Genomic DNA, 27,977 nt, shown 5'->3' with positions numbered 1-27,977 from the left:
TACATTTTATATGCTTTTACCATTTATACATTTACAACGAAATTCGTTGTAAATGTATGAATGGTAAAAGCATGTTTTTTTAAATGTTTGTATAAGGTAAGAATGGGTATAGGGGTATATGTTTTGGGGTACTGAGGTATATGTTTTGGGGTGTTTGGGTATTTTAAGGGTTCAGATATAGTTTTGGGTTATGGGGTACAGGGGTAGTTTTAGAGTTTAGGGATAGGTATGGGTTTCAGGGTAAAAGGGTATTTTTAGGGTTCAGGGCTAGGTTTGGGGTTTGGGGTATAGGAATATTTTTAGGTTTCAGGGGTAGGATTGGGTTTTGGGGTAAAGGGGTATTTTAAGGGTTCAGGGCTTGGTTTGGGTTTTGGGGTACAGGGGTATTTTTAGGTTTCAGGGCTAGGTTTGGGGTACAGGAGTATTTTAGGGCTCAGGGCTAGGTTTGGGTTTTGGGGTAAAGGGTATTTTTAGGGTTCAGGGCTAGGTTTGGGTTTTGGGGTACAGGGGTATTTTTAGGGTTCAGGGGTAGGTTTGGGTTTTGTGGTACAGGGGTATTTTAAGGGTTCAGGGCTAGGTTTGGGTTTTGGGGTACAGGGGTATTTTAGGGTTCAGGGGTAGGTTTGGGTTTTGGGGTACAGTGGTATTTTTAGGGTTCAGGGCTAGGTTTGGGTTTTGGGGTACAGAGGTATTTTAGGGTTCAGTGGTCGGTTTGGGTTTTGAGGTACAGGGGTATTTATAGGGTTCAGGGCTAGGTTTGGGTTTTGGGGTACAGGGGTATTTTTAGGGTTTAGGGATAGGTTTGGGTTTTGGAGTACAGGGTATATTTATTGGGTTAAGATGGGTTAGTGTTTAAGGGTGTTGGGGTATTTTAAGGAGTAAGGGTGGGTTATGATTATGGGGTGCAGGGGTATTTAAAGGGAGCAGGGTATGATTAGCACACGATATGAGAGATGGCATGAAGGGCGGAACGTACCACACGCCCCCAGCGTTTGTCACGCCCCCAGCACACGCCCACAACACAACGCAGACACGCCCACCAGGGACTACTTTGCTGGCACGGTTCTTTTACCTTTTAAATGTATATGGTGGGCGTCTGCATAGCCTATGTGCTTCTGCTGCAACTGCCCTTTCCAACTCTGTATTGGGTGTTGTGATTGGTGCTGTGGTTCCTGAGATTACCCGCCTCAAAGGTTTGGGCTCTCTCTTTATTATATTAGTATAGATATATATATATATATACATACACATACATACATATATATGATCAAGCCACTCCGGTGGTGAAACGCGTTATGGCCGACAAAGAATAAACGCAGAAGTTTTTGCACACAGCCGAGGGTCCGTGTCTGCTTGTTTTCTGCTTGCTGAAGTTCCATGTGGGAAGCAGTTTTCCTGGGCAGTCACTCGGATATATATATATATATATATATATATATATATATATATATATATATATATATATATATATATATATATATATATATATATATATATATATATATATATATATATATATATATACATATATTTATATATATGTGATCAAGGTACGTTGGGTACCCCAACGCGTAATGGCCGGAACAACAGCTGAATAAATAAGTATTTTTGGCACTAACCTGGGTCTGTGCTCCACGTTCTTTCTGGGAGAGAAAGCGCATGCAACCGGCTCGTGGGAGTGGAGGCGTGTGTATATTTATATGTATGTATAAAAGAAGGAGAGAACTCTGGGTAGTTCTCAAGTTTAGGTAGAAAACAGCCCCTGTTAGAGCATTCTAAACACCAGCAACACTCTAGATCTGCTCACCTCAAATGTCTGTTTTTCTATCAATGTTTTTAAGCATAGGATTAGCACAGTGCAATCCAAGCCGCGATAGAAAATGACAAAGGCTTTTGCAATTTATACAGCAAAGTCTTTAAGCATAGGACTAGTACAGTGCTGTTGTTGCCGAGCTGTAAAATTACAAAAGCCATTTATCACTCCAGGCACAATATTACAGCTTTGAATTGGTAACCCCTGACACAGTGTTTCGCTCTAATTAGAGCTCTTCAGAGAGGTATAGCTTTGTCCAGACACAAGGGAGCACCCAGTATTAAGTCAAAACAAAACCCTTTCAGGCATAGAGTGATGCATAAATTATGCAAAAAAGAAGGAGAGAACTCTGGGAAGTTCCCAAGTTTAGGTGGAAAGCAGATCCTGTTAGAGCACTCTCAACACCAGCGACAGTCTAGATGTATGTATGTATGTCGCCAGTAGGTAGTATTAGTTAGGACCTAGTTTCCATAGGAAATCCTCAACATTCTATTTGGAATAACTTTGGCCCTGGTGGATGAGTCTTTGCGAATTTCTCAAAGAAGATGGCTCGGTCCGCTGCGCTCCTTCCCTGAAAGTTTGGGGGGGATTGGTCAAGTGGGGGCTGAGATATAAGGGGGGTCCCAAAACGTGTTTTCTCCATGTTATTTTCCATAGGACCTTTAGACTCGCTACAGGTCGAACGGCTGAATGGATTTATAAGAAATTTGCCAAAACTGTAGAGTCCTGTTCGCAGATTACTCTTTTTTTGGAATGGTGTAAATCCGTTCAGTAGTTGTTGAGAAAATTAAAGTTAAACTCAATTATATATCTATAGGTGCGCACACGTGCGCGCACCCAAGCGGCTGCGCGTGAGCGGAATTTTTTTTTGCTGCGTGACGTCTGTTAACGTTCGATTCGAAGGAAATCAGGAAGTTTTGTCCGCCATTTTGTCACTGCGAGTAAATATATTGTTCATTTCAAAGCGTTGAAACATGGAAAGGGGAGAAGGTAGAGATTGTCTTGCTGCGTAGGTTTTCTCGGGGTGTGTAGTAAGGCCCTTAAACGCCAAAAGATATATTTTTTTTCGGGGAAAAAATAACAGGGTGTGCGCACCCGGTCGCGCACACCTATTCACAAGAGTGTGAAAATGGAGATAAATCAGAAGTTTGAGTGCTTAGATATAAGGTGGCTCTGAAAAGAGCCCTTGTGTTAATTGAGTGTTTTCTGCATTTATAAGTAAGTACCGATGCAGAGCCTGATGTTGCAGAGGAAGATTCTGTTTCCCTCATTCGTGAAATGAACACCGTCTCTCCTATAGATGTCTTGCATGTGGTATCGCAAGTTGTTGTGGTAAATAGAACCCATGCTATAATCTCTGAGGAACGCAGAAACAGATTTATTTACATGTCTCCTTGCTTTCTCAAATTGTGCACAATGTTCATTGGACCAATTCCATTTCTGTCTTTGGCATATATTGGAATATACCAAGGCAGATCGAGGAAAAAGTGTCATCAATTGTCGAAAGGTGTCTTTTAGAAGCATTTCCAGACCTACCCCAGTGATTGTGCCTAGATCGTTCCCACCACAGTGCACAATTATAAGGTCTGGTTCTGGGAGATGCATAAAAGTTTTCACCAATGAAATCAATTGGTGACATTTTAATCCTCTTTTGGCAATCCATGTTATGTGTACATTTGGTAAGCCGAGGTTGCAAATTCGTCTGCTTACTGCATATTTTTCACTCCAGTGAATATAACTGTGTCCTATTAGCCAGACCTTCATTTTCAAGGGATTTGTAGTCGTCCTCCGATTGGTTCTGGAAGTGGAATGGTAGTTAGAAGTTGAAATTCTAAATAAAGAAAAAGGAAGAGGCTGGGTGTGGTTTAAAAAATAAAAATGATTGGTTGATTGTAACAAGTGGAGATTGAACAGTACGTTCCATGTTAATGTTTATGTTAAACGAAAAGTACTATTGGGTGTGAAAAAACAAGACATGTAACAGAGCTGTGTATTGGCAGGTGTTTCTGGAGGGAAAATAGTGTTCTTAGTTTGTTGTAGAACGTTAAGACATGAACTTTTGACCTGTGTCTTCAGCAAGGTGCAGAATGAGGTGTAGCCATGGAAACAGCCGGAGATGGCAGTTGGTGATGGGTTCACTCTTTGGTGCCTCTGCATCTGAGTCTGTTCTCTGGTGGCAGGCGGAGAACTGTTTGTTATTGTGGAGATGAAAGGGTTATAAGGAGAGAAATACGACATAGCGTCTGGCCTGTAGAAGCGTGGGAGCAGTGATTAACTCTGAGTGAAGCGGAACTGTGTCGGTGCTTAGTAACAGTAAAAAAAAAATGTTAACAGTGGTATAACTGTCTTTACGGTGCGCGACCTACTAAGAAAGAGTTCACGGGCCGTAATTGGCTTGCAGGTTCTAGTATCAGTAAGTGAGGTCGAGAAAAGAAAACATTCAGGACATTATTTATGAAGGCCTTGCGCCACCGGTGCGTCACTTTTTCCCATTTTAAAAAATGAGGCACTGGCGGCGGAAGGTCTTTATAAATAAGGTCCTCAGTGTCTACAGTTAAGGTTATGTGGAACCCAAGAATAGTTTTTCAATATGAAATCATTTCAGTTGAGATTATGGATTAAAAGAGAAACTGTGAATATTTGAAATGTTTATTTAGAAATGTACTGTTTTAAAGGCAAATCATTATGTAATATGAGTACAGAAATTGCAAAAATCACAGTAATTGGTATTGTCAGTAGTACATGGAATACAAACGCTATAGTTGAAGAAAAATGAATATAGTTGGAAAAAAACATTGTACACTCTTATAAGGAAGTATATTATATTTTAATAAATGGAAGAAGGTCTCTGGCCTTTCAGTTTAGGAACGATATATGAAAATGCAAGTGGTTATACATCATTACTTTATGAATCAGCTGTCAAACAACACGAAATCATAATGTCCACTGTTAGTAAAGCCAATAGGTCTGTTCTTCAAAAGAAAATATGGAAAAGAATGTGAAGAATATAGAAAACCAAAAGGAAATGAGGACGTCAATGGCTTGTATGAGAGTTATTGAAGCATTGTTTAGGCAAAATAGGTAGCTTCTGCTTGTAACAGGAAATCAGTTTTATCATTTGAAAGTATGTCAGCTATCCAATGGAAAAGAGTAACGCAGTACTGATGATCTGTTATAATCGGAGCCTCTTTTACCATTAGAGGGCAGGTCGGTGGGTTTTCGATGTAGCTCGCTGTTAGGAAAGAGTTAACCGTCCATTGTGTAGGCAAAGAATGCAGCAAGTGCCTCTAACATGAAATCACTGTTATCATCTGAAAACATGTCAGCCATCCAATTGAGAAGATGAAAGGAGCATTCATGATCTGTCATTATTGGAGTGTCTTGTACCATCATAGGGCAGCTCGGTGGGTTTTCGATGTAGCTCTCTGTTAGGAAATCTTGCACCGCTGCGAATATATTCCAATGACCCAGAACTCCTTGTATCGCTGCAAAGGCCATAAACCCTCCGTTGTAACAAAGCTGTTCATGATCAAGTAACGGATTCATGAGGTGATTGTAATTCGGTTCAGGAGGTACCAAATTGCAGAGACATAAATCCAGGGCCCACGTGAAATCACAGCTCAGGCAATGAAATACAGGCTGCACACAGGTGAAATACGAATATCGAAATGATAATCGCTATGAAGTATTCAAAGTTGAGAGTGGTAAGGTGCTGTAGTACAGAAGCATTCTCTGTCGAAATAGTTCTAAGTGGCCCGGCTCGTTTGCGAAGGCAGGAGGGACATCCATTTTGAATTTCCCAAGATGGTAAAGGAAACGGCGCAGCACCGCTGGTTGTATAGCAACTCCACAGAATTAGGTCGCCGGCTATGCAGTGGAGAGGAGCAGAATGACTTGATACATTTTCTAGGAGTCTAGTCACTTATATAGTGCTTAGTAGTTATCAAAAAAGTAGCTTTTTTTGAACTGGAGGATGCGTTAATAAATAAGGGAGTGATTTGAGGGAGTTGTAAAGCAAGGTCAATTTTTTTTTACATCAATGCTGTTTTCTGTGAATGTTAGCTTAGTGAAAGATATGTGTGTGAGCAGATGCAACGTTCAGTTTTAAATGTGACAATGGCGGTCTTGTTCATGTCTTCCGATTCAAGGTCGGTATTCGCTGCCAAATACAAAGATCAAGAAACGCATGCGTGGGGTACATAGTTTGCATTCTTAAAGGAAAGCAAATGAAGGGTTATTTTTACCGCGTTAGCATTGTCGTTTAAAAAGTTACAGTGATTTCCATTATATGTTAAGAAAGTGTCACTGATGAAGACTGAAAATAAATCCTTATAAATAAAAGGGACTGGTGTATTTTAGAAAAGGTGTGTAACATTACATGAATTGTGAAAAAAAAAAATGTAATTGAAAGTGTATGGTTTGAAAATGAAAAGTAGAGGTTTATAGTTCACGTTTTTAAAGCAGTTCTAGAGGGTCAGATGCATGATAGATTTATAAAAAATAGAACATGTTTTTAAATAGTATTATGGAAAAAATATGTGCCTTTATGTACTATTTACATTATCTGCCTGTTGCGTATTCTTTGAGTTTTAGTAATCCTGTGTCTTATAAGTTTTCTAGGGGCGGTTTGAGGTTCATGGTGGGTTTGGGCAGGGACGGTAGGTTGGGGGTTTGTAATAGGGGGTCCGGGTGGGGTGGAGTGCGGAGTTTAGTGAAAAGTGAGGGGGGCCGGGAGTTAGGGTGTTTGGTAATGGAGCAGAGTCATAGGACGCCACATTTGTGTTATGGGGTGCCACGGAAATATGTATTTATTCTCAGACGTTTATTATATTATGGATATATATCAACATGGTGGCTCTTGTCGTTTTGTGGTTCTGTGCATGTTTATAATGCTGGCCCTGTAGTTTTTGTTTATGGACCTTATTACGACACACAGGGGAGCCACGTTGCACAGTTGGAGATCAGAGACTTAGGAAATAAAACTTTATAATTGTAAGGGCTCTAAGCGATACAAATCACCCGTTCTCAGTGTAAAAAATATCACCGCTATTGGTGGTATTTTCTACGGTGTTAGTGCTCGAAGGAGAATAGTAACATATATGTGAAAGCAAATTGTGTAACAGGCTCAGCATTTCACATTATCGCGTGAAAACAAAAATTGCTTTTACATAGCAATAAGTCTCTTATAATTAAGGGACGGAGTGTATATAGTGCTATTTAGTACTCTGCTATGTGATTGATGTCGAATATTTCATAAGAGGAGGCTTTAAAAGTTTTTCGATAAACTGGTTTTCTAGGGAAGTGGGTGGAGTGTTCTGTGTAAATTGCAGAATAGAAACTAGTAAGAACCAATTGGAAGTGTTGTTTTAAAGTCACATGACTGCACATGCGTGTCTCGACGCCTGTACGCGATAGGTGGGTGCGCGCACCCGGTCGCGCACTATAAGAAAGCGGCGAAAAAACATCTCATAATATGCTCTTGGAGCTCGTTTTGGTAGAAAGAGTTAGTTCTGAAAAGAACTTTTTTTTTTTTTTGGAAACAAGTGTTATGATGCTTTTGATTTCTTAAAGTTGCTACGACATTTTTCAGTATGTTATACTATCCAAATAAAGTGAAGAAATTTAACTTTTCTTGGAGCATTTATGACTCTCAATTTTGTGTTTAATTAGAGTAAAGCTTCGCTCTCCGTATACAAGAACTTCTCCACAGTTGTTGCATTTTATGTGCACGTTCGCCAGACATGGTTTCAAGTCCATTTCAGCACTCGATGGAGATACAGGTCATCCACCGGAAGATGTGCTGATTACTTCTGATGGTAATAGCGTGGCCTCCGTTTTTCTTGTCAAAGGTGGTCGCTCATTTCCTTCAGATTCGGAAGATGAATGCGGAACGGTAGCCATTGCAGCGAAGTCTTCGGGAAGATGTTCGACGTTGTTCTCTCTTGAGAGTAGAAAAGAAAGTGATGGAAGTGGGTGGAGTGCTGCGTGTAAATTCCAGAATAGAAACTACCAAGAACCAATTAGAAGTGTTGTTTAGAAGTCACATGACTTCACATGCAAGTGTCAAGTCCTGTACGCGATAGGAGGGTGCGCGCACCCGGTCTCGCACTAAAATAAAGCGACGAAAAAACATCTCATAATATGCTCTTGGAGCACGTTTTGGTAGAAAGAGTTAGTTCTGAAAATAACTTTTTTTTTTTGTTTTTTTGGAAAGAAGTGTTATGATGCTTTCGATTTCTTAAAGTTGCTACTACATTTTTCAGTATGTCATACTATGAAAATGAAGTGAAGAAATGTATCTTTTCTTGGGGCATTTGTGACTTTCAATTTTGAGTTTAATAAGAACGAGGCTCTGCTCTCCATACAAAAGAATTTCTCCACACTCGTTGCATTTCATATGCACCTTCGCAAGATATGGTCTCAAGTCCATCTCAGCACTCGATGGAGATACAGGTCGTCCACCAGAAGATGTGCTGGCCACCTCTGATGGTAATAGCGTGGCCAGGGCTCTTGTAGATGCTTTTGCATAATGCTCAGGATGCCTTTGTTTAACATGCCGCTGCATGGTGTGTATAGAAAAGGAATATTTTTTATTTGGATTTCCCCTTGAGAGCTCCGAATTGCATATCGTGCAGGTTACTTTTGGGGCATTCACTTTCTTTTGATCTTCAGGATAAGTGAAAAATTGCCAAATGAAAGATTCCTTTTTTCTTCTTAACGGTGGTCGCTCATTTCCTTCAGATTCGGAAGATGAATGCGAAAGGGCAGCCATTTCAGCAAAGTTTTCCGGAAGATGCTCGATGTTGTTGTCTCTTGAGAGTAGAAAAGATTGTGAGGAAAGTGGGTGGAGTGCTTCCTGTAAATTCCAGAACAGAAACTACTAAGAACCAATTGGAAGTCTTGTTTTCAAGTCACATGACTTTACATGCGCTTCTCAGGACGTGTAGGCGGTGACACTATCTAGTTACGAACTTGATTACATACTCAGGAACTAGCATTAAAAAAAACTATGAAATTCACTGAAAAAACCATAGGTTTTACACACGTTATAGTTAGGAGATAGCATTTGAAAAACCTATGAAATTCACTGAAAAAACCATAAGTTTGACACCAGTTATAGTTAGCTGGAAATTTTACTGACATAAAACCAATGAAATTCCACGTTATAGTTAGTTGGACTCACTATAACTTGCGCGTGTAATGCACTGCTGATGACATCACATATTACATCACTCATGACATGGTCAGTTACATCACTCATGACATCACTGATGACACCATCCAGTGAATGTGTGTCTTTCTGAAAAATAAATATGTTTTATATATGTATATGTAAAGGTCGATGGAAGAATAAATGTTTAAATAAGTGTCTAAATGGATTTTTTTTTAAAAATTGATTGGTAACTGGCTTATTAAGTGTATCTTAGTGAATACATATATTAGCGAGTAATGTTTAAAAATTTAAATATATGTATCAGTGTTTCACTTTGTGTATACGTGGCTGTATGGGTTGGTGAGTAGCTACATGTGTGTGTATATGGGTTATTATGTTTTTTTTAGTATCAGTATGAGTGTCTGTATGGTTTGGTGGGGGTGTTACTTAGCACATAGATGCATCAAAGACTGACTCACTGTTTGTATGTTTTTTGAAAACAGCATATGTGCAGGACTGTATGAGTAGATGAGTGTGTATATGTGTGTGTTAGTGATTGAATGCCTATCTCAGTAGTGTGTTTATCAGTAACAAGATACATTTTAATCTAGTATATGTGAGTATTGATGTATATAAGTCAGTATATGTGAAAGTGAGAGATTGTAAGAGTTCCTGTTTAAATAAGTATGTGTTTCTATAAGTGATTGTTTAAAAGAGTACATATGTATAAGTTTCCTTAGAAGTAAGGTGGTAGTGTGTGTATATCTGTATATGCAAATAAATGGATGTTTATTAGTTTATTTGCATATGTGAGTATATGTGTGAGTAACTTGTTGATGACTGTCGGTGTGTAACAGGATGAATAGGTGTATCACTACATATGATGAGTGAGTATATGTATGAGTGACTATATAAAACTGTTGGTGAATGTGTGAATGTGTACATAGATGGTGAAATTACTGAATTCGTTGTTGTAACTGGTATGGGTATATCCACTTTTTTGAAAATGTTAGTTTCTAATTTTGAATATGTGTTTCAAGGGTTACTTTACAGTGAAAGGAGATCAGTCACTGTGTCACAAGGATGGTGTCATCAGTGATGTCATGAGTGATGTAATATGTGATGTCATCAGCAGTGCATTACACGCGCAAGTTATAGTGAGTCCAACTAACTATAACGTGGAATTTCATTGGTTTTATGTCAGTAAAATTTCCAGCTAACTATAACTGGTGTGAAACTTATGGTTTTTTCAGTGAATATATATATATTCACTGAAAAAACCATAGGTTTCACACCAGTTATAGTTAGGAATTAGCATTTAAAAAACCTATTAAATTCACTGAAAAAACCATAGGTTTGACACCAGTTATAGTTAGCTGGAAATTTTACTGACATAAAACCATTGAAATTCCCACGTTATAGTTAGTTGGACTCACTATAACTTGCGCGCCTGCAATGCACTGCTGATGACGTCACATATTACATCACTCATGACATGGTCAGTGACATCACTCATGACATCACTAATCCCTAACAATATAAGGCCTGAAACCTATGTTTTTTCAGTGAATTTCAAAGGTTTTTTTAATGCTAATTCCTAACTATATAAGACCTGAAAACCCACCAGGAATCTCCAGTATGCGCCAGGGGACTGCATTGCAGAGAGGTGTAATGAAGCCACGCCCTTTTTTACACCTCTCTGCAACGCAGCCCCCGTGCATGTTTGAAGAGGGGGAACTAATTCCCCTTGCATACTGGGGGCCCCTGGGGGCCAACTAGCCCACCTGGAACCTCCAGTATGCGCCAGGGGGCTGCATTGCAGAGGTGTAATGAGGCTATGCCCCTTGTTACACCTCTCTGCAACGCAGCCCCCTGCCGCGTTTGCAGAGGGGGAACTAATTCCCCTTGCATACTGGGGGTCCCTGGGGGCCAACTACCCCACGAGGAGCCTCCAGTATGCGCCAGGGGGCTGCTTTGCAGAGAGGTGTAATGAGGCCACACCCTTTTTTACACCTCTCTGCAACGCAGCCCCCGTGCATGTTTGAAGAGGGGAAACTAATTCCCCTTGCATACTAGGGGTCCCTGGTGGCAACTAGCCCACCTGGAACCTCCAGTATGCGCCAGGGGGCTGCATTGCACAGAAGTGTAATGAGGCTATGCCCCTTTTTACACCTCTCTGCAACGCAGACCACTGGCGCGTTTGCAGAGGGGGGACTAATTCCCCTTGCATACTGGGGGTCCCTGGGTCATATCTGCCCAAACACCGATATTCCGAACAATTGAAAATGACTTTTCTTGAGAAACATTTGGATTTGGATTATCATGTCCTATACTTTGGGATTTTTGAAAGACTGATTTTGAGGATGCTATAAATTACTCAAGTCTGCCCGAATTGTGTGGGTAAAATTGATACCTAGTCACTTTGAATAAGAATGTACTTACGTCTTGTCTAACATTTGGAAGAAATATCTAGTTATATGACAACAGGATACCGACATAACTTGAATGAAATAAGAACGCCCTGAAGAAGTTCTGTTGTACAGAACGAAACGTTTCGGCTGGCTGTGGTACATAAACTTAAGGAAAATAAAAGCATTTGAATATACACCAAGATTCAGCGCTTCAATATGGACTCTAAGTGATATGATTTGATTGGACTTATTGTGCAAGTGGTGCTGTGCCAAACTTTGGAATATTCTCCACTACTCTCTACTACTTACTCTCACCTACTTCACTACGCTCAAATACTCACTCTCTATTACTCATTCTCTACTACTCTACTACTCTCTACTACTCTCTCTCTACTACTCACTCCCGACTACTCACTATCTACTACTCTCTACTACTCACTCTCTATTACTCATTCTCTACTACTCTACTACTCTCTACTACTCACTCTTTACTACTCACTCTTTACTACTCACTCTCTACTACTCTCTACTACTCACTCTATTTCTCACTCCACTTCTCACTCACTACTACTCTCTTCTTCTCTCTCTCTACTACTCACTCTCTACTACTCACTCTCTACTACTCACTCTACTACTCACTCTACTACTCACTCTCTACTACTCACTCTCTACTACTCTCTCTCTACTAGTCTCTACTACTCACTCTACTACTCACTCTCTACTACTCTCTAATATTCTCTCTCTCTGCTACTCACTCTCTACTACTCTCTACTACTCACTCTCTACTACTCACTCTTTACTACTCACTCTTTACTAATCTCTACTACTCACTCTCTACTGCTCTCTACTACTCACTCTCTACTGCTCTCTACTTCTCACTCTACTACTTACTCTCTACTACTCTCTACTACTCACTCTCTACTACTCACTCTCTATTACTCACTCTCTACTACTCTCTACTACTCACTCTCTGCTACTCTCTCTTTTGCTCTCTACTACTCTCTACTACTCACTCTCTACTCTATATTACTCACTCTCTACTCTCTACCTCTCTACATCTCTCTACTTCTCTCTCTACTAGTCTCTACCTCTCTACCACTACCTCTCTACCTCTACACCTCTATCTCTCTACCTCTCTCTACACGCACACATATAAACATATATATATGCATATGCATTTATATATATGTATGTGTATGTATATATTATATATACATACATATATAAACATATATAATCTGTATATCTATATAAATAGAAATATAAATGCATGCATACATATACATATATGCATACAGATGCATGTTATTTACAAGAAAGTTTAAAAAACACTAATAAAAGCAAAGTTAAAAAGCCACCTCATTACAAACAGAATGGCTTTAACTTAAACGAGGGCGAGATCTATTGCATTTTCAATGCTTGTTTACTTTGTTTCCATCAAGAAGGCATTCAGATGTATCACACATTTGCCATAAATTCTGAATGTTAGCACTCTAGTTGCTCATTAGGAGCCTGATGTAGGTGGCAAATACCGGTCGGAAACGGCAGAATTCGGCCGTTTCCGACCGGTATTTGGCATCTTGAGATGTAGGGGGCCAGATTTACAGATTCTGTATATTTACCGAATCAGTAAATTTACAGAATCTGTAAAATACTGAATCAGTATTTTTACCGATTCGGTTATTCCCAGATGTAGGTGGGACTCTTCTGAGTCCCAAAGGCCCTATAAATTCGATATTTTACCACCCAATCCTATTGGGTGTTAAAATACCGAATTCAGGTGTGCATGCACATGCGTGCATGCACACCTAGCCATGTGACAGACAGACATGCCCTTAGGGCATGTCTGTGTGCCACATGGCGCACATGCCTATTTTTGGGGTGCCAGAGGGTGTCAAAGTGACACCCCCTGCACCCTTGTGAATTTCGGTATTTACCGATTCGGTAAATACCGAATCAGTAATGCCCATTCATTCCTATGGGCTTTGAAGTAATCGGTAATGCCCATTCATTCCTATGGGCTTTAAAGCCCATAGGAATGAATGGGCATTACCGATTCGGTATTTACCGAATCGGTAAATACCGAATTCTTCCGAATCGGTATTCCAGCACATCTGGAATACCTACATACCCACCCCTTAGATTTACCGATTTTTAATTACCGAATCGGTAAAATTCGGTATTTAAAAATCGGTAAATCTATTCTACCTACATATAGCCCTTTATCACTGCAGTAAAGCTACTGCTCACCAGGGACGTCTGCTGCTGGTATTCAAAGTGCATGTTTCAGTCTGCATGTCAGAATTTTTTTAATGAAATAGAAGAGGATTTGAGAAGTCACTCAAAATTATCCCTAATTTTTCTTTCTGAAGCACTAATCATACTTTCTATGGCAAAATATACCCCCTCATTTTGTTCCTTTTTAAATTAAATATTTTCAGACTTACCACTTCATTCCAATCAAGATAGCTTCTAGTGTGCCATACTTTTGTCATAAGTAAGACTGTTAGCGCTCTAGTTGTTCTTTAGAACACTCTGGGACATTCTGTCATTGGGCTATACTTGGGCTACATCTGGGTGATATTTGGGCTACATTTAGGCTCTTTTTGTCTCTGGTGGCCATCTTGGGAGACTGCATGTCAGAATTTTTTAATGAAATAGAAGAGGATTTGAGAAGTCACTCAAAATGTGCCCTAATTTTTCTTCCTGCAGCACTAATCATACTTTCTATGCTTTCTATGGCGAAATATACCCCCTCATTTTGTTCCTTTTTAAATTAAATGTTTTAAGAGTTACCACTTTATTCCAATCAAGATGGCTTCAGGTGTGCCATACCTTTGTAATAAGTAAGACTGTTAGCGCTCTAGTTGTTCTTTAGAACACCCTGGGACATTCTGTCATTGGGCTATACTTGGGCTACATCTGGGTGATATTTGGGCTACATTTGGGCTCTTTTGTCTCTGGTGGCCATCTTGGGAGACTGCATGTCAGAATTTTTTAATGAAATAGAAGAGGATTTGAGAAGTCACTCAAAATGTGCCCTAACTTTTCTTTCTGCAGCACTAATCATACTTTCTATGGCAAAATATACCCCCTCATGTTGTTTCTTTTTAAATTAAATGTTTTAAGAGTTACCACTTTATTCCAATCAAGATGGCTTCAGGTGTGCCATACCTTTGTAATAAGTAGGACTGTTAGCGCTCTAATTGTTCTTTAGAACACTCTAGGAGGCTGCAGTAGAACACAAAGGAATCCACTGACAGTCTCTGTCCTTGTTGGATGTACATGTTTTACAGAGAATGTCAGACTTCATTCTCACATGACTGAGAAAGATAATGTGAATTTACAGAAAATATGCTTTCAGTTTAGCTTATAGATCCCCTTCCAAACCACTGTGGGAAAATCATGAGATATTAGTTTTCTTTCAAACATGATTCATGATATCACAGCAGAAGGCTTTTTCACATGGTAAAGTCACCTTAGATCACTCCACAATTCCTAAAATGAGTATGGTACCATCAACAAATGATTTATAATGTAACTAAAGTCCTAAAACCCTCTATTAACTACAATGCTTTTAATGAGATGCATCCATGTATATTGGTCCCAAGATGGCTGCCAACACTTCTTGGATGAAGTGCTGACAGCCAATCAGATCAGATGTGTGGTTAGGCTCCGCCCAGATATATATATTTTTTTGAACCTAAATTACTCAAAATCCACTGGAGCACATATCTTGAGACATAGCAAAGGCACATCGGGCTACCAGTCCCTACAATTTTGCCAAGTTTTGTGGAAATCCATTCAGCCGTTCGGGCTAAAAGTGAGTCCAACCGCCCTATGGAAATTAACATGGGGAAAACACGTTTTGGGAACCCCCTTTTATCTCGGCCCCTGATTGATGAATCCCCCCCAAAGTTTCAGGGAAGAAACAGAGCGCAGCGAGGCAAATTTAAGGAAAATTACAGGCAGATTCCTGAACCGGCGCCAAAGTTATTCCCAATAGAATGTTGCGGATTTCCTATAGAAAACAATCCTAACTATAACTACCTACTGGCGACCGCCAGTAGGTAATATATATATATATATATATATATTTACAATTTTTTGGTTTGTTTTAACAGCGTAAAAAGCCTTGTTGTATGTTTCAACCAATTGTCACACTTTGACTAGAATAACTACATGTAAAGACGGATTTACAATTTTATTTACAACAATTGATTTCCATGCTTTTTATGCTGTGTCATGATGACTTGAAAATATAGAGGCGCTTTTAACTCTTCTATGTCCACGATCACATGTTATTTTTGTCACATGGTTATTTCACTAATTAATCAATGTGCACTAGTATAAAAACAGCTAGCAAGCAAGGTGTCAAACAGATGTAGTGAGCAAGGCGGTTCCATCCGCCGAAACGCGTCTGATCGCTGTTATTGGTGAATAAAGAAACCTTTGATTACATCCACGGAGTCGGTGCCTGTTCTTCTTGAATACTGAAAGCCAGGATTGGGAGAATATATATATATATATATATATTCACTGAAAAAACCATAGGTTATAGACCATATATAGTTAGGAATTCGCATTTACAAAACCTTATTTTACTCACACAAAACCATTGAAATTCCATATATAGTTAGTTGCACTAACTATATATCGCGCACCCGCAATCCACTGCTGATGATGTCACATATTACATCATTCATGACATGGTCAGTGACATCACTGATGACATCACTGATGACATCTCAAATGACATCACTGATGACATCTCATTTGACATTACTGATCACATCACTGATGATATTATTCATGTGATAATCCGATGAACCTCTTCAGACTCTAATATAACCTTAGATACAATCAGTGTAAACAGACACTCACAGACTGTCACTCATCCATGGAGTTACTCACACACCTAGTCAGTCATGCAAAGAATCAATCACACCTCCATTTCCTCAACTATACAGTTATACAAACTTTACTTATTCAAACATATACTAACACATATTTACTCTCTTATACAATCCCTGATACAAGTTCACAATGATCCATACAGCCACTCACACATTCACTGGCTCTTATGCACAGTTATTTATATATGTCAACTCTCACATGTACTGTGTTTTACATATGTACTTACTTTGACATGTAGCACTGAGATATCCATTCACTCACCAATACACTTTACCTTTACTCTGCCAACTAATTAAACCTTCAAGTTCGCCTATCAAATTTTTTTTAATTGGTTCCCCCCCAAAAAAATGTTGTCCCAATTTCGTCTGACTCACAGTGATTTTAAAAAACTAACAGTAAAACATTACATAACAATATGACTGAACACCATTTACCTTATTGAAATTTATTATCCAAAATGTAAAACTAATAATTTTTAAACAAATAATGTCGATAAAGTGTGATGAAACGAAATGGAAAAAAAGTTTTAGAAATACAACACATTATGACAGCCAAAAATGAGTTTAGTTTCAGACTGTGAGGAAAATCAATCAATGTTTGTGACTAAACCACATTTCACGGTACATGACAAAACAAACAGTTACAGACTTACCTTTACCAATGCTTTGTACGATGTAGAACAGTGACAGTCACAAAACAGATATTCGTTTGACGGAAATCTCAATAATGCTTCTATCACTGCAACCAAAATTCAATGGCACAGATATCCTGTCAATACACACTCATATATGTCTCTTCAACCAATCATATTTCTTCCCGCAAAATTTTGAAATCAAATTTACATTTCAGTTGGTTGTCCCTCACAATATTTTTAATGTCACATAAAAGTCACCCATCACCCACTGCCATCTCTGACTGTTTCCATGGTAACACCTCATTCTGCACCTGGCTGAAGGCAAGGGTCAAAAGTTCATATCTCAACGTTCTACAGCAAACTAAGAAGACTGTTTTCCCTCCAGAAACACCTGCCTATCCACAGCTCTGTTACATGTCATTTTTTTCACACCCAATAGTACATATCGTTTTACATAAACATTAACATGCAACGTAGTCTTCAATCTTGAGGTATTAGAATCAACCAATCATTTTTATTTTTTCAACCACACCAAGCCTCATCCATTTTTTTATCCAGCTTCTAACTACCATTCCACTTCCAGAACCCATCGGAGTACCAGTGCATCTGCCTTGAAAATGAAGGTTTGGCTTTTAGGACACAGTTATATTCACTGGAGTGGAAAATATGCAGCAAACAGAATTTCCAACCTTGATTTACCAAATGTGCAGATAACGTGGATTGGCCAAAGAGGATTGAGATGTCACCAGTTGATACCATTGGTGAAAACTTTTATGCATCTCCCAGAACCAGACCTTATAATTGTGCACTGTGGTGGGAACGATCTAGGCACATTGACTGGGGTAGGTCTGGAAATGCTTCTAAAAGACACCTTTCGACAATTGATGACACTTTTTCCTCGAACTGCCTTGGTATATTCCAATATATGCCAAAGACAGAAATGGAATTGGTCCAATCAACATTGTGCACAAATTGAGAAAGCAAGGAGACATGTAAATAAATCTGTTTCTGCTTTCCTCAGAGATTATAGCATGGCTTCTATTTACCACAACAACTTGCGTTACCACATGCAAGGCATCTATAGGAGAGATGGTGTTCATTTCACGGATGAGGGAAACAGAATCTTCCTCTGCAACATCAGGCTCTGCATCGGTACTTACTTATAAATGCAGAGAAAACTCAATTAACACAAGGGCTCTTTTCAGAGCCACCTTATATCTAAGCACTCAAACTTCTGATTTATCTATCATAGACAGGAGCATTTGGGAATGTAGTAACAGTGAAATTGACCTGGTATTTAAATAATGCTTAACTGCTTTCAAACCATGTTCGTGTTGAATGCTGGTGTAAAGGCTGCTAACATCAAGGGTGACCAGAGTAATACAGTATTTGTCGGGTGTTTTGACAACTCTGGTTGCATAAGGCACAATATGGGTCTATTTAACCAATTTACAGGCTTGAATGTTGCTTGGTTTAAATATTAGTGACATTTACGAACATGCCCTACAATTACTAAATTTTGTTTATATTGTGATCCGTTCAACATGATTACGTTATATTAACGATATAACATATGGCACAGTGATTAATTATGATATCAGCACAATGTACATATAATGTAGTAGTGAAATGTATTGTATAAGTATCCTTACAATATGGCAGCCCGCATTACCATGGTGGTGATATGTATACACTTGGGGGGGTGTTTTGAGCACTTTAAAAATGGCCGTCAATGTAATCAAGACGAGCGTGAGCAAGCCTTATCGGCGAAACGCGTCGCACTTTTTCACTTTGCTGAATAAATTCTGCAAACAAACTCCGGGCGTCCTGGCTTACTTCTGAAAAGAGGAGGTAATTGGGGTAAAAAATTAAAGGCCTGTCGGTGGCCTATCCGGGACCGTTCCGCGACAGCCCAAGGTGCGCAAACCGGTACTGGAGGAGATAAAAAAAAAATATATATATATATATATATATACATACATTTATATTTATTCCAAAAGTTGGCCACAAGCAAGGAAGCATTCCGCTAACAGTTATTCCACTGAATCTTTATTTTCTGAAAACCAGCATTTTCCCCATTCCGATGTTTTTCTGATGCCTCACGCGTTTCAGAGCCAGCTTGATCCTTAATTAAGGGCTTTAGTTGAAGTGTGCAGAGCTTCCCAAATAGTTCCTTTAAATTAATAACGTCACTCACAGGTGAATTAATTCCGCAAAGCATCCTGGTCTTAGTAGTATTTGGTAATCGATCTTTCTCTTCAGTGGGTTCTGCGCTAATTCAATAAAGTTCAGTTCCATTTGAAAACCCTCCATTGGGACTCAGAAAGGAAAAGCGCACGGTTTAATTGTATGACTGTTGGGCCCTAAGCAGTTTGGGTAATTCTGCGCCCATCTACTCAACCAACCAGTGTGAAGAGATGGCCTGATATTTTTTAACAAGGTGGAGAAGATCTAGAAAAATGTTCCCACCGTAAATACTAACATGGTTTGTATGGGAGGGCAAAGGGATAATGGAAACAATGTTCAAAGAATACTTTTCCCTTCCCTCTACTATCCCTTAATGAGGTTGAGTCGCTCTGCATTAAAATTAAATCTGGCTCCGCAGCTGATCCTATGAAACCAGATCAACTCAGAACATTTCTCCAACATATTCTACCAGTATGTAGGGAGTCGAATAATCTATCGCTGACCTTGGCATCCATACCACTCGCATGGAAGCATGCTAAAGTAACACTGCTATAAAAAACATCTTTGCAGCCATCCAAGCTGAAAAAGTATTGTCCTATAGCTCCCTTTCGTGGCTAAAGTAACTGAATCTCATGTGAACACCATCCTCACAGAGTTTGTAGAGCTCAGGTGATACTGGACTCCACACAAAATGGTTTTGGATTACGCCACTGTACCGAATCCGCTTTGTTGGCAGTGAGGGAGCAAATTAAAAGCAGTTTTGATGAAGGAAAGTCCGCTGCTCTAATTCTTCTTGACATAAGCATCGCTTTTGGTATGGTAATCCCATGAGATTCTGTTGCACCTATATTGCAGGAGAATATTGCCCCACCTCACCTGGCCACAGCGCAGGTAAAACGGAGCACCGCTCTGATAGGGGAAAAAGAAAGGTATTAAAGGAAGGACCTTATAAGGTGAGTGACAGTGTAATCGAACTGATACATTATCACCATATGTCACTTCCGAATAATATGACATACTGATATGTCTGCCCTATAAATGATTATTATATCCTGATGGCATAATGTGACAATGATACACTATTAATTATGATGTGTATGTCTTTCTGTCTATGATTCTGTTTGTTTGTCTGCTCCGTTCTGGTGCACACTGGACCACGAAATCAGGAGAACTCCAGGTGATATAAAAAGTTTTTTGTTTCACTTGTTTCACTCACACCTAGCAGTAGCATTCATGGTCCTGAAGAAGCAGTAGGAGACCTATTGGCCCCGTTCAAACTGCAGAAACATGTCGACCACTTTAGTAGTCATTTGTTTATACTACTATTTGCACTGTTTTTATTATCTTGGGAGTGAATAGGTACCCATTAAAATATTTCTTACCTCTTCACTACCCAATTTTATGTGGTTTCACATTAGTCACTTATTATTTTCACTTTTTCAGCACTGCTAGTCAAATTATCACTTGACACCGAGATACATCACATTTACATTGGGACATACTTGTGAGACTAGGCTAAGGTTTGCCAAATCTACCGAGGGTACAACTATCTACCTTCATGGTGAAGGATCCCATATGATGCAGGGTGGTACAGGTCGGTAATCTGATGGGAATTTTTTCTCACTGAGAAAGTACCGTAGGTTTGATTTTGCTGCTTTACATCCACAGTTGAGGTCACGTCCTTACAGATACATAGTCAGTTTGTCGTTTCTTTGTGACCCATTGCTACTTGTTGTTGGTAGATATATATGTATAGGGGTAGTAGCAGTGCCTGGCCGGTAAACATCCCCTAGGACCCTCTTCCTCCCCCTTCTTGTATTCACCCAATTGGTTATCTCTTTTTCCAAGAAATGCAAAAATAACCTTGTTAAATTTAAGGAGGACATGCTGGCCATTGCTAATTTGATGACAGCAAACTGCCTGCTGTTAAGGAGGCAGTGAAACATTTGGGAATATGGATCGACAGTGGGCTATCCTTTGAAACCCAAACAAAAGCGTCTGCGGGTGCTTGTTTTGGGATTTTGCAAGGATTAAAGCCCCTTCTAGGTTTCTTAGACTTGCAAACTCGCTAAAACATTATTCAAGCCACTATTTTGTCCAGACTGGACTACAGTAGTCCCCTTTACCTAGGCGCTAATACATCTGGGATTCAGCACTTACAAAGGGTACAGAAAGGGGCAGCACACACTCTTTTTGCTCTCCCTAAATCTTGCTCAGTGTCAAAGCTTTTACCTAAGTTAAACTGGCTGCCTGTTGATAAAAGAATCCAATTTAAGACATTGTGCTTTGCTCACTAAATTCTGACCCAACCGGTGCCCCATGTCTTAGCAGAAATGCTAGCACTGTTCTTACCATGACGTACATTGCACTCAGCCAACCAGTTTTTAGCCTGTACCCCCAAGTCCTTCGAGCAAGAGCTGGAGTCCGTTCTTTTAAGGGTTTGGGGTCCGGACTCTGGAACTCTCTTCCTGTATCCATTAGAGGTATTCGGAACCATCTAGCTTTTTGAAATGCCATAAAAACCTGGTTATTCCCAGATTAACCTCTCTCCCTCTGCTTGTCTTCCTGCAACATGTACCTTGGTAGCACAGGGATGACCCGTCACAGGGGTAGCCATGCGCTGTATTAATCCTTTAAAAAAAGAATAATAATATTACGCATGAATGTCAAGTTCATCAACAGTGAATTTTTTAACATATCGAACAAAGTCGGAAAAAGGCAATTAATCAATATTGTATTTCTGTAAAAAAAAACAAGATCAGGGAAATACGTAAATGCATATTTTGGTGAAAAAACCCTAACATTTGGAGAAGACACCTTCGTCAAGGCGGAGGAGTCAGCGGTTCCAGCATGTATGGTGAGACGGGGAAGGACACAATTTCCCTGCAGGCAGCGTGTGAGCAATAAAGGAGGGAAATAGGGCTGAAGGAGCCCCCCACGTGGCGGAGGGACTCGGGAGACCCTCACTGGACACTGTTTGCCTTACACTGCTTTAAAGGCGATGTTTCCATAACTGCACACAGGCCTGCACTGGGGGACACCTGTGTGGGTGCTACACATGGAGTGAAAGGGGCCCAGGGATAGGAGCTGGATCATAGCCACTAGATGAGACCACTGGTCGACACTGCACTCTTTTCTGGGACACTGTCCTTTGGGCGAGAAAACACCCCCTACCTACCCAGGCCCTGTGTCAACTATCATGGGTAGCGACAGAGAACCGAAACCGCCGCGACAGGGCAAGATGGACCAGTACACAAAGGTCATCGTCCCTCCTCCTGAGGAACATTTGCTACCCCATTCGGACACAGACACCCTACTTCAGGCGATTCACGCATCCAGGGCGGCACTGGAGGGGAAGATCGGAGCAGCGGGCAAGGAGATGTCGCTCTTACGGCAGGATCTTTAGAATTTGGTGGATGGGGTCACGGAGACCGAGACTCGGCTGGGCGAAGCGGAAGACTCACAACAAGACCTATATAAAGGAATGGCAGAACTACAATCCTCGCACAAGGATCCAACTGTGGCGGGTGGATGATGCAGAAAATAGGGCACGCCGCAACAACCTCAGCTTTGTGGGATTCAGAGAGTGAATCGACGGGACAAATAGGCCTGAGTTCCTGCATTCGTGGCTCCTATGCACCTTCCTGAAAGACAAATTCTCTGCCTGTTTTATCATAGAGCGCGCACACAGGGTGTTGATGGCCCGACCTCCTGCAGGAGAACAACCCGACCCGTAACAGCACGTTTCTTGAACTTTCTAGACAGAGACATGATCCTTAGGAGAGCCACAAAGCTTGGGAAGATCTGGCATGAGAACACACGTATAATTATCTTTCCGTATTACAGTAGGGATGTGCAGAATCATAGACGCACATTCGACTCCGTAAAAGCCAAATTACGGGAACATAAAATGCAATTTTCTGAGCAAATCCCACTTCTTCCAGATGCCGGAGGAAGCCTGGCGCTGGCTGGAGGAAAGGCCCACGCTGAGAAGATCGGAGGCGCTGTCTCGTAGCATTGTGTCCTCTGGGGGGAACGTCGGACGGTCCCTGGACCTACACAGATCGCTGAGACTCAGAGAGACCCATAGGGGTCGCCAGCTGGAGGCCACTCCCTATGCTCCAAAAGATACTGACAGGTTCAGAAGGCTCAGTGCCTGTTCCCTGTACTCTCGACTCTCGCCGGGCCCACACACACTTTGCTCACATGGTCATCCTCAGCCAGTCACAGAGAATGAAATCAGGTACTTTTCCTCTGGGGACTAGGGGACTGCGGACCCCTCTCTGCAACCCCTCGGCAGCTGAAATACTGGCACTGGAATGGGGTGCTTAAACAGATGCTGCATCCACCCAAAGAGAATGACCGGATTCCAACTCGTGACCAGGGGCCTGCGAGGTTGGATGTGGACTAGATTTACATTTTTGAGCATGCAAGTTGGATACGCATCCCCTTTTCTTTCTTTCTCTTTATTCTTCTTATCTCCTTTCTGGGTTCCATCTGCCAAAACCTATGGAGACCTAGAGGGCACCCGCAGAGCTGTAGGCAATCACCCTGCAGTGGCTACAGACTTGAATTCTCGGCAGATCTCCCGCTTTGGCAGTTGAGCTCTTTCCTGGCTGTTTATCCCTCAGCTTTATTTTTCCCCTTCTGGTTCTTTCTAAGCGGGATTTTTAGACTGCTGCGAGAGTTGGAACTTGTGGCGTGAGTTGGGACGGGTAGGGCGATAGATATCCACCACCCTAGGGTTCACTCCCCAGCGACTGGTGGGGGAGGAGACGTGGGGAGGAAGGGAGGGGGGTGGACTGGAGTGTTTGCAATAGTTTTATGGTTGGGTTTTTTAAGTTTGTTTTGAATAGCAGTCACATGACTCAGCGAGGCCCACTTACCTGTTGCCTCCACCTGGAGTATCATGTGGCCACGCCAGTCTATGGCCCCATTGAGTGAACATAGACTCCCCGCAGACGGGATGGAGATGGTCCCCTATAAGATACTTACATGGAATGTGAATGGTTTAGGGGATAAAATTAAGAGAGGGCTGGTGTCCACATCCATAAAACGAATGCATCAAGATGTTATTCTGCTGCAGGAGACCCACCTTAAGGGGACAAACTGTAAGTTTATGGTGAGAGAAGCATATACAGTATTAGCACATGCGGGATACACAGCGTGCTCTCGGGGGGTGGCTTTCCTAATAAGAACACCCCCCTTTCAGGATGACTTGGTCATGGGCAGACTCCCAGGGCACGTACGTCGGAGTGACAGGGATGTGGGGTAGATGGAAGGTCACAATAGTTTCGATTTATGCCCCCCGAAGTTACAGGCCAGGACTCTGCATGGACTGACTGATATCCTGTTAGACACACCCGATACATTACACATTATAGGGGTTGATTTTAACAACATCCTATCTATCCCTATGGACCACTCCGGGAACCGTACAGACCAATCCCGGACCACGCCGGTGGCCAGGGTAATGGACACATTGGGTCTGATCGACTTATGGCGGCTCCTCCACCCAGACAACAGAAGTTATTTATACTATTCTGGTGCCCATAAGGTGCACTCTCAACTGGACTTTGTCTTTCTTCCACAGCGGGCCGCGGGGACTGTCTGTGAGCAGGAATATCTGGTGAGGGGGATCTCTGACCATTCCCCACTTTTGGTTAGGACAGGATTGAAGCCCAGGGCGCAAGGAGGGAACTGGAGGCTGACGGCCTGGGACCTGCAAAACACTGTGAGATGGCGGGGTCTCCGGGCTGACACAACGGTGTATTTTGATGAAAATGTAGGCTCAGTGAAATCGTGAGTCATAGTGTGGGACTACAAGACAGTGCTCTGTGATAGGGCCGAAAATCGAATAACTTGGGAGAGGAGGAAGGCACAGGAGGAGCTCACTAGCCTGGAAACCCACATTTTGGAGTTAGAACAACGCTATCTTGTGGGGCGTGACGTACAGGTCCTCCGGTCCCTGACTGACACACAACAGCGGTATAAAGCTCTATTAATGGAAGAGGCCAAAACGCAGGCATAGGCGACCCTCCATTGGGCTGTATGATGTTGGGGATAAATCTGGTAAGCTACTAGCCTGGCTCAGCCATAAAGAAATGGACGCCAGATGGATAGACACCATAGTGGACAAACAGGGGCAGGCGCAAAAGGGAGACGCTCAAAGAGTGCAGACATTTTGTGGAGAAGTGTGGCTCACTGGTTAGAAGCGGCAGGCCAGGAGGCAGAGGTTGGCCAGGGACCAGGGTTCAAATCCCAACGCGGCAGGGTCTTGGGTCAAAATGTCCGCGGACTCGACAATTCTCGCCTCGGTGCCTACTCTAACCATGGGTTCCACTCTGCAACTCTGGGCAATAGCTTGCCTAATCTCCACAACGGCCCCTTCAGCGCCGGTGATGCCTGGCTTCTCATTGGTGGTGCCCAGGAGGGACCATCTCACAAGGAAAGCCAGGAAGGGTTCCCCAGCGGTATACAGCACCAGGACACTCCGAGATGGAGTCACAGTGAGCTTTACAAGTATACACATCTACATTTACATTTTATTTGCCTCCTACTTTAAGGCTTTCTATGAGGCCAGGGACCTGGGTAGCTCAGGGGAGATCCTAGCATATTTGACCACTATTCAAACCCTAAGTTTAGCTGATGAGGATAAGGAGGAACTTTAAGCAGATATATTGGTGACCACTAAGTTACGTCCTGGGAAGTTCCCAGGTCTGAATGGACTCCCTGCTGAATTTTACCAAAAAGGGGCATACCTCTTGGCTGTGCACTTGTTAGCACTGTTTAAGGACGTGTCTCAAGAGGGTACCCTCCCGTTAGATCTCAGGTTGGCCACGATCATCCCCATCCATAAACCGGGAAAGCCCCCAGAGGACTGTGCGTCAGGTAATCTCAAACCTGTGCATCAAGATCAGACCAGCTTCCTACCAGACCGGGCAACCAGACTGAACCTACGGCGGACCCACAATTGGCTTATGGCAGTGCAGGGTAGGGAGGAGCCCCATATGTTCCTTTCCTTAGACACCAAAAAAGTATTCAACGCTGTCCATTGGCCCTTCTTAGAGGCGGCTCTAGTTACGTTCGGCATAGCCCCCAAATTCAGACACTGGGTGGGACTCCTGTATGCGGACCCCAGAGCCCGGGTTAAAGTAAATGGGCTATTATCTGAAGACTTCCCTATTCGGAGAGGTACCCGGCAGGGGTGCCCTCTGTCCCCCCTGCTATTTGCTTCACCATTGAAATAGTGGCATGTGAGGTCCGACAGACGGCAGAGATATAGGGGCTCCAAAATACACAGAATGATTTAGAGGAAGAAAAGATTTTGTTTTATGCGGACAATATCCTGTATATGTTACCCACCCAGCCGCTATGGTCCCCGCACTGTTCAAGCTCCTGGGCAGGTGTGGCTCCTTCTCGGGCTATGCAATAAACTGGCATAAATCGGTCCTGTGTAGCCCGCGACCTGAGGAGACGTGGGTCCCTCAACCTGGGGCTCTCCAGGTGACACATACGGGTTTCACGTATTTGAGAATCTACCTAACCTCGGATAGAAATCTCTCCTACCAAAAATAAATTCAGCGAGTCATAACGAACTTTGCAGCTGATGCCCTGAGATAGAAAACCCTCCCCCTCACGATAATTGGATGAGCTGCAATGTTTAAAATAATTACATTGCCCTGCTTTTTGTATGCCCTCCTGAATGAATATTTCCCTCTTCCCAGACAGACGTTTAGGGTGAGAGATGCAGAACTGCGCACACTGTTGTGGCTGGGGAAGCAATCAAGGACATTCCTGCATCTGTTGAACCGAACACCAGTACAATGGAGGGATATCCCTGCCAGATATTGAGGCATACTATTGGGTGGAGCATTTGGCATCGCTAAATGAATGGCTCCATGCCCCGACTGATCACCCCAACTATAAGTTTGAGCTGGAAACCATGGCACGCAGTTCTTGCCTATTCTAAATGGGGGTCCAGGTAGGAGACGATTGCTTCCGGCCACGCAAACAACCGTACAGGTATGGGACAGGGCGACAAAGACATTGGGATGGACACGCAAACCGACAAAGCAGACACCGATCTGGGACTGCACCTGGTTGAGGGAACTCCACAAACTCAAGGGCTTATGGTGGTTGGTATGACATCGGAATTTCTACATTGGGGGATGTGGTGGTGAAGGGGGCATAAATCCTTTCAGACTCTGGCAAAGAAGTTTGGGTTTTAAATATGCACACTGCATCTTCCATGGAGAGCCGAGAGCCTGCTCTTCTCTCCCCTGCCAGAATATGCCCCGCTGGAGGGCCACCTATTGCAAGAGCAGATACCCAACAAGACAGTCTCTTTAACGTATAGGACCTTGAATATTAATATGCCCGACGGACTGGAGAAGCTGAGAGAAACATGGGAGCAGAACCTGGGCACTATGGACACAGTAGACTGGGAGGCTGCCCTGATGAACCATAGGGAAGTGGCGATTAAACCCCGCCTCCATCTTATCCAGTACAAGATATTACATAGGGTGCATTTGGACAGGGCGTAGCTCCACCAAATGGGCCGGGCCAGTGATCCAAACTGTTTGCATTATAGACAACCACGGTGGGACTTCTATCATATTATCTGGGTCTGCCCGGCCATCCATACATATTGGACGCAAGTATTGGGAGAGATGAATAAGGTGCTAGAGGCACCACTACCCCCCCAATTAGGAGAATGGAGGAGAGGAATGCACATTGATATGGCGGCAAGAAGGGTCACATATAAAGCAAGGGGATATCCACTGAAGTTCCGCAGAATATGGGGAAAATGGAGAAGGTATCATGGGCTGGATGGAGGCCTGGGAGCTGCGAGCTCCTGTT

General features: G+C 42.1%; 1 protein-coding gene across 1 annotated transcript in view; it reads left to right on the top strand.

Moving 5' to 3' along the window:
- Window positions 1–27,977, top strand: part of LOC147706664 (CD5 antigen-like) — a 249,046-nt gene that overhangs the window by 70,269 nt on the left and 150,800 nt on the right. The window lies entirely within an intron of this gene.

Source organism: Lissotriton vulgaris, chromosome 6 (genome assembly GCF_964263255.1).
Source record: "Lissotriton vulgaris chromosome 6, aLisVul1.2, whole genome shotgun sequence".
NCBI lineage: Eukaryota > Metazoa > Chordata > Amphibia > Caudata > Salamandridae > Lissotriton > Lissotriton vulgaris.
This window is presented reverse-complemented; position numbering and strand designations above follow the sequence as displayed.